Here is an 8,109-nt window from a genome sequence, read left to right on the forward strand (position 1 = left end):
AAGAGACCACTTAAGAGACAACAGAAAACTTAAGAGACAACTTAAGAGACAACAGAAAACTTAAGAGACAACTTAAGAGACAACTTAAGAGACAACAGAAAACTTAAGAGACAACTTAAGAGACAACTTAAGAGACAACAGAAAACTTAAGAGACAACTTAAGAGACAACTTAAGAGACAACAGAAAACTTAAGAGACAACTTAAGAGACAACAGAAAACTTAAGAGACAACTTAAGAGACAACTTAAGAGACAACAGAAAACTTAAGAGACAACTTAAGAGACAACTTAAGAGACAACAGAAAACTTAAGAGACAACTTAAGAGACAACTTAAGAGACAACTTAAGAGACAACAGAAAACTTAAGAGACAACTTAAGAGACAACTTAAGAGACAACAGAAAACTTAAGAGACAACTTAAGAGACAACTTAAGAGACAACTTAAGAGACAACAGAAAACTTAAGAGACAACTTAAGAGACAACTTAAGAGACAACTGAAAACTTAAGAGACAACTTAAGAGACAACTTAAGAGACAACTTAAGAGACAACAGAAAACTTAAGAGACAACTTAAGAGACAACTTAAGAGACAACAGAAAACTTAAGAGACAACTTAAGAGACAACTTAAGAGACAACTGAAAACTTAAGAGACAACTTAAGAGACAACTTAAGAGACAACAGAAAACTTAAGAGACAACTTAAGAGACAACTTAAGAGACAACAGAAAACTTAAGAGACAACTTAAGAGACAACTTAAGAGACAACAGAAAACTTAAGAGACAACTTAAGAGACAACTTAAGAGACAACAGAAAACTTAAGAGACAACTTAAGAGACAACTTAAGAGACAACAGAAAACTTAAGAGACAACTTAAGAGACAACTTAAGAGACAACTGAAAACTTAAGAGACAACTTAAGAGACAACTTAAGAGACAACAGAAAACTTAAGAGACAACTTAAGAGACAACTTAAGAGACAACAGAAAACTTAAGAGACAACTTAAGAGACAACTTAAGAGACAACTGAAAACTTAAGAGACAACTTAAGAGACAACTTAAGAGACAACAGAAAACTTAAGAGACAACTTAAGAGACAACTTAAGAGACAACTGAAAACTTAAGAGACAACTTAAGAGACAACTTAAGAGACAACTTAAGAGACAACTGAAAACTTAAGAGACAACTTAAGAGACAACTTAAGAGACAACTTAAGAGACAACTGAAAACTTAAGAGACAACTTAAGAGACAACTTAAGAGACAACTTAAGAGACAACTGAAAACTTAAGAGACAACTTAAGAGACAACTTAAGAGACAACTGAAAACTTAAGAGACAACTTAAGAGACAACTTAAGAGACAACTGAAAACTTAAGAGACAACTTAAGAGACAACTTAAGAGACAACTGAAAACTTAAGAGACAACTTAAGAGACAACTTAAGAGACAACTTAAGAGACAACTGAAAACTTAAGAGACAACTTAAGAGACAACTTAAGAGACAACAGAAAACTTAAGAGACAACTTAAGAGACAACTTAAGAGACAACAGAAAACTTAAGAGACAACTTAAGAGACAACTTAAGAGACAACAGAAAACTTAAGAGACAACTTAAGAGACAACTTAAGAGACAACTGAAAACTTAAGAGACAACTTAAGAGACAACAGAAAACTTAAGAGACAACTTAAGAGACAACTTAAGAGACAAGAGAAAACTTAAGAGACCACTTAAGAGACCACTTAAGAGACAACAGAAAACTTAAGAGACAACTTAAGAGACAACAGAAAACTTAAGAGACAACTTAAGAGACAACAGAAAACTTAAGAGACCACTTAAGAGACCACTTAAGAGACAACAGAAAACTTAAGAGACAACTTAAGAGACAACAGAAAACTTAAGAGACAACTTAAGAGACAACTTAAGAGACAACAGAAAACTTAAGAGACAACTTAAGAGACAACTTAAGAGACAACTTAAGAGACAACAGAAAACTTAAGAGACAACTTAAGAGACAACTTAAGAGACAACTTAAGAGACAACAGAAAACTTAAGAGACAACTTAAGAGACAACTTAAGAGACAACAGAAAACTTAAGAGACAACTTAAGAGACAACTTAAGAGACAACTTAAGAGACAACAGAAAACTTAAGAGACAACTTAAGAGACAACTTAAGAGACAACTGAAAACTTAAGAGACAACTTAAGAGACAACTTAAGAGACAACAGAAAACTTAAGAGACAACTTAAGAGACAACTTAAGAGACAACAGAAAACTTAAGAGACAACTTAAGAGACAACTTAAGAGACAACAGAAAACTTAAGAGACAACTTAAGAGACAACTTAAGAGACAACAGAAAACTTAAGAGACAACTTAAGAGACAACTTAAGAGACAACTGAAAACTTAAGAGACAACTTAAGAGACAACTTAAGAGACAACAGAAAACTTAAGAGACAACTTAAGAGACAACTTAAGAGACAACAGAAAACTTAAGAGACAACTTAAGAGACAACTTAAGAGACAACTGAAAACTTAAGAGACAACTTAAGAGACAACTTAAGAGACAACTTAAGAGACAACAGAAAACTTAAGAGACAACTTAAGAGACAACTTAAGAGACAACTGAAAACTTAAGAGACAACTTAAGAGACAACTTAAGAGACAACTGAAAACTTAAGAGACAACTTAAGAGACAACAGAAAACTTAAGAGACAACTTAAGAGACAACTTAAGAGACAACTGAAAACTTAAGAGACAACTTAAGAGACAACTTAAGAGACAACTGAAAACTTAAGAGACAACTTAAGAGACAACTGAAAACTTAAGAGACAACTTAAGAGACAACTTAAGAGACAACAGAAAACTTAAGAGACAACTTAAGAGACAACTTAAGAGACAACAGAAAACTTAAGAGACAACTTAAGAGACAACAGAAAACTTGAGACAACTTAAGAGACAACTTAAGAGACAACAGAAAACTTAAGAGACAACTTAAGAGACAACTTAAGAGACAACAGAAAACTTGAGACAACTTAAGAGACAACAGAAAACTTGAGACAACTTAAGAGACAACTTAAGAGACAACAGAAAACTTAAGAGACAACTTAAGAGACAACTTAAGAGACAACTTAAGAGACAACAGACACCTTAAGAGACAACTTAAGAGACACCTTAAGAGACACCTTAAGAGACACCTTAAGAGACAACAGACAACTTAAGAGACAACTTAAGAGACAACTTAAGAGACAACAGACAACTTAAGAGACAATAGAAAACTTAAGAGACAACTTAGGAGACAACTTAAGAGACAACAGAAAACTTAAGAGACAACTTAAGAGACAACTTAAGAGACAACAGAAAACTTAAGAGACCACTTAAGAGACCACTTAAGAGACAACAGAAAACTTAAGAGACAACTTAAGAGACAACAGAAAACTTGAGACAACTTAAGAGACAACTTAAGAGACAACAGAAAACTTAAGAGACAACTTAAGAGACAACTTAAGAGACAACAGAAAACTTGAGACAACTTAAGAGACAACAGAAAACTTGAGACAACTTAAGAGACAACTTAAGAGACAACAGAAAACTTAAGAGACAACTTAAGAGACAACTTAAGAGACAACAGACACCTTAAGAGACAACTTAAGAGACACCTTAAGAGACACCTTAAGAGACACCTTAGGAGACAACAGACAACTTAAGAGACAACTTAAGAGACAACTTAAGAGACAACAGACAACTTAAGAGACAATAGAAAACTTAAGAGACAACTTAGGAGACAACTTAAGAGACAACAGACAACATAAGAGACAACTTAAGAGACAACTTAAGAGTCAAGAGACTACTTAAGAGATTACTTAAGAGAGGAAAAGAAATAGGAAAAGAATGGCAAAGAGTAAAAAATGAGAAGGGTTACAGTGAAAAAGAAAGAGAGTGAGAGTGAAAAAGAGGACAAAAGAATAGAGAAAAAAAAGAAGAAAAGCTCGAGAGAAAAAGAAATAAAGAGTAAAAGCATCAACTAGAGAGAAAAATAAATAGTTAGAAATAGTGAAACAGAGAAACAGAAGAAAAGACATACAGGGAAATAGAGAAGCAGAGAGAGAGAGAGAGTTAGAAACAGTGAGAAACAGAAACAAAGTTAGGGACAGACAGGAATGATGTGACAGAAAGAAAATACGAGAAGCAAAGGAAGAAATATAGTGGGGAAAAAAAATTGACTAAACCACACCAAAAAAACACAGGAGCCAAAGGGGGAGGGGGAGGGAGTGGGGGGCCTCATTATTAGGGTTGATTCAACTTTATTGAATAGTTTTTTTTATTTACACTCCAGCAAAACACATGGAAACGATGTATACAAATGGGAGCGTAGATACAATCTGTACGCTGACCGGTAGAAATCCGACTTACGTACGGAGCCGTATGTGGAAATGCGGCGGCAAAGGCAAACACGGAACGATACGGGGCAATAGAAACTGAGCGCATATTAACACAATATAACCTTTTTTCTATTTACATTACATTTTGTTTGATTGTTAGAGGAAAGACCAAAACAAAAATAGCACACAGAAAACAACAGTCATCCACCGTGACCACCTCCTTCACATTGCACACAAACTCACTGTCGCTCTCGTTTCAACCGCTCCATTACGCCCCGGCAATCGTTGTTCCTCGGGAACGTGGTTCCCGGGAGCCTCCTAAAAAATCCTCCTGCCTGACGAAAACCCCGGTCCTGGGACGGTCTGCGTCCAAACTTTGGCGATGAACGTCGCCTCGCGGACCGGCCGGGACCGAGGAAAAAAAGCCCAGCCGGGGGGAAAAAAAAAAAACCCCGGGTGGGGCTTTTTTATTCTAAATTTAAAAAAGAGCTGAAAAACCTGAAAGGCAAAGGCCATACGCACAAGGTTAGAACTGGTCAACACACACTTACACCTGCAGACACAAGCTCTCACAGACAGACACTGACAATCACGCTCTCTCACACGCTCTTCCCCTTACACGCTGACTGCGACCCTTACTTGAAATGCTATGCTGACGCTTCGACGCGTCTTCTGACCGCAGCTCTTTGATGTCCAGCGGTAGATTCCGGGATAACATGTAGGGACCTGGGGACCTGCGAGACGACAGAGACGACGGGAGGCGGTCGACGAGTGACTATCTGATGGCTAGGAGCTATTCCCGCTCCGGGTCCATAAATTTTGTACCCAAAACCCCCATAGAAGACAGATGAACTGTAAAGTTTTATAACTGCTCTACCTAACCGTGACTACGTGCCTGGGCAGGGCAGCTCCGATCGTAAGTGGCACGACAGAGGCATGTACAACATAAGCCAAGGTAGGTACATACAATATATGCACAATATAAGCCAACGTAGGTACATACAGTATAAGTGCATACAATATAAACCGACATAGGTACATACGACATAAGTACATACAATATAAGCACATACAGTATAAGCCAACATAGGTAGGTACAACCTAAGCACGTACAATATAAGCCAACATAGATATAATATAAGTGAGGACTTGACGTAACTCTCCGGAAGATTAATTGTTGAGCCCTATACCCTTTGAGAAGGCGCAAGCTACGGAACTACTGCGGTCAGGTGATGAGGGTCTAATATGCTCCCTCTAGAAGTCCAAGAGAATAGCACGGGAAGAGAAGGCGCTACCAAAGGTGAGAAGGAAGATGGATGAGAACGTCTCCTGTACTTCTTCCCGTCTCAAAAAGTAAAAATGTAACGATGCCGGAATAAGTGATATCCAGGAAGGTACACGAGTAAAATATGGCCGATACGGCAGAGAACAATGCCGATAAAGCCTCGAGATGTAACAAAGGCCTATGACGCAGAAATCAATGGACATGGACGACATAACACAGACACGGACGACATAACACAGACACGGACGACATAACACAGACACGGACGACATAACACAGACACGAGTGGAAACTGCCTGGCAGTTCCACCTTATGGACCCAAGATTGCTAGTCCAAGATGAGTCATAGGCCGATGATGCCAAAGGAAAGAAAGCCCTAGGGCAATAGCATGTGATGATAAAATTTAACTCCTTTCAAGATGTTAGTGCCAAAGGACTTAAGAGGAAGCCTAAGAAGCTCAGTAGGCCTAGACGAGAAAGCGATGACTACGGCGTGACCGTGGCTATAGCTCCAGACGTGAAGGTGGGCTCCTCGGGTGAAAAGATCCACGACAACATCGAGAGTCGAAGAAGGCCGCCGACGCAAACCTCGCGAGGACGCGAAGACGGATCGGAACTGCCCTGCCTGGCGAAGACTGGTGAGGCTGAGGAGAAACCCTCTCCCTCTGCTTCCGAGGGGCCCGTCCCACTATGGGCCTCTCCTCTAAGCTAACATCTAATTGTCTCTTGTGATAGTAAAGGTTTTTCCCCTTCTCCCACCTACTGGCCCCGACACTTAGCTTTTGCAAGACGACCGGACAAAATCCATCGTCAGCCGGACGTGGACGGCGACATGTTCTCTACATCCGCTTCGGTGCTGCCGTTTCCAAACTTCAGCTATGCGCCTCCTCACGGTACCTAAGACAAAACAGAAAATGCAACTGGCGCCCTGCAAAAGAGGAATCCCCGGAACTCTGATGCACCGCTGCCCCGGCTCACCTGAAATCTTGATGCGACTCAACAGGCTGCCAGGAGGATACCTACAAAAGGAAAAGGTACAGGCTTAGCGTGCTGCCGCATAACGGTCACCTATGAGTCACCCTGCCTAAATGCCGACTCACCCGCTTGACTCTGTTCCTTCACACGCCTAGGGCAGCAATGACACCTGCAAAGAAACAAAGCAAAAAAAACCACACTGAGATACTGAGAAAAGACCACCACCCTGACCCGACAAGTACGCCCACCTACACCTTAAGCTTGCACCCACCTGGCCTCAGACATCTGGGATCAGAGACATATCGCAAGAGGACTGCATAAAATAAAAAAAAAAAAAAAAAAAAAAAAAGGGGATGCTTAGACTTTCACCAGAAACTGAGACCTGTGCGAGAACAACTGCTTCTGTCCACTGCTCACCTGGCACACTTGGCCTTGACTGCAGCTATCTGCCTGGACTTCCTAATAATAGACAAAGAACAGTGCTGTAACATAGTCACCACTTATGCTTCCCCTGCAAATACAAACAGCGACTGACCTTCTCAGGGAAAACCCCCTGACCCAGGAGGGGCGCTCTGCCACAGATCTTAAATGTCTGCATCTGAAAGAAAGTTAGGAGAAAATTCAAACAACTGTAGGATAACTTAACAGGTCCAAGCATCCTGTGTGAATCTAGGAATACCATCTAGAATACAACTACATCCCCCATTCCAAATTGCAGGTCTCCAGGACTTGTGCAATTACACCAGGCTATGCAGCAGGACAGAGCAGCTCCGGGACAAATATGTGCAGACACCCGTGACACAGGACAGGACACGACAAACGAGGGGACGCCACGAGGAGAAAAATCTCTTGGCGAGAAAAATGCCCGCGAGGACAGAGAGATTGCGGAATGAGATGACCTAGGTGAGACGGACGGCTCGGAGCTGATGAGGCTCAAAGAACCCTGCAGGAAGAAGATGCTAAGAAAACGATGTCTTCCGAGAACTGCACAAGCGGATGCCTGAAAAGCCTACAGTAAGAATGAGCTACCTAGCTCGGCATTCTCACAAGTCCTAAGCCGCTATAATGGATGGTGTGCGGCTGTCGCTACCGCTCAGAACGAGACCTTAAAAGACATCTGACCGGATGCTTCTAAAGACAGATACGACTGCGATGCCTGTCGGGACTCCCGAGTCAAAAGGCCTGTGGCGTTGGGGCCGGGCCGAGGAACGCAAAGATCACAGATGCCAAGATGACCCTCAGACAGCTAAGGTAAAAAAAGACAAGTGACGTGACAGACCCAAACAACACGGAATGCACAAGAGACAAGTGACACGACCCACACCGGAACTGCTCTGCCCTGCGCACCTCAGCACTGAGATCAAAAGAGATACTTTCCCTTTAGGTGGCCTAAGGAGATGCTTCTTAGACATCCCCATCTCCAAAGCAGACTCCAAAATCCCTTCCAGGCAGTCCCAAGCCAGCACCCCGCTTCC

At 40.9% G+C, this 8,109-nt stretch overlaps 1 long non-coding RNA gene across 1 annotated transcript; it reads right to left on the bottom strand.

Moving 5' to 3' along the window:
- Positions 1-6,393: 6,393 nt before the first annotated feature.
- On the bottom strand, positions 6,394-6,924 carry LOC128816563 (uncharacterized). Its single transcript, XR_008439946.1, has 4 exons — positions 6,906-6,924; positions 6,760-6,803; positions 6,638-6,678; positions 6,394-6,556 (listed from the first exon to the last, which is right to left on the bottom strand). It is a non-coding gene; the product is annotated as an uncharacterized LOC128816563 (long non-coding RNA).
- Between the last annotated feature and the right edge of the window lie 1,185 nt (positions 6,925-8,109).

This window comes from Vidua macroura, chromosome 18 (assembly GCF_024509145.1).
Source record: "Vidua macroura isolate BioBank_ID:100142 chromosome 18, ASM2450914v1, whole genome shotgun sequence".
Taxonomy (NCBI): Eukaryota; Metazoa; Chordata; class Aves; order Passeriformes; family Viduidae; genus Vidua; species Vidua macroura.